At 64.1% G+C, this 376-nt stretch overlaps 1 protein-coding gene across 1 annotated transcript in view; it reads left to right on the top strand.

Moving 5' to 3' along the window:
* The window catches only part of LOC105448361, a 37511-nt gene that overhangs the window by 31655 nt on the left and 5480 nt on the right, over window positions 1-376 (top strand). The window lies entirely within an intron of this gene.

The following is a 376-nucleotide window of genomic DNA, read 5'->3' as shown; positions in this document are numbered from 1 at the left end:
TGTGGCGGCATGCCTGCGCCACTCGAGCACGCGCGCGACACGCGCGCCACCAAACCCCCGCGGCCGCCGGACACATCGCGCGCCTACGGGCCTCTGGCGCGGCGGACTTTGCGCCCGCGCCGAGGCGCACGAGGCGATCACGCGCCAGCCGCGAGTGCCATTTTCAGCGACACACCGCTAGAGGGCCGAGTTTCTCGTGATGAAGAAACGGCCCAGCAGGGTATAAATAGGCCCAAAAATCCGAGCCACCGGCAGACACGGTTCTCACGTCGCAGTACGCGTTCGCACTCGACCAGAGCAACTAGATCTTTTTGAGAAAGAGCTAAACGAACAACCGCCAAGCTGCCGCCTACCACTACAACGGGTACCAGCACCG

This window comes from Wasmannia auropunctata, unplaced genomic scaffold (genome assembly GCF_000956235.1).
Source record: "Wasmannia auropunctata unplaced genomic scaffold, wasmannia.A_1.0 LD336088.1, whole genome shotgun sequence".
Taxonomy (NCBI): Eukaryota; Metazoa; Arthropoda; class Insecta; order Hymenoptera; family Formicidae; genus Wasmannia; species Wasmannia auropunctata.
Note: the sequence above shows the minus strand (reverse complement) of the source record. Positions and strands in the feature narration are given on the sequence as shown.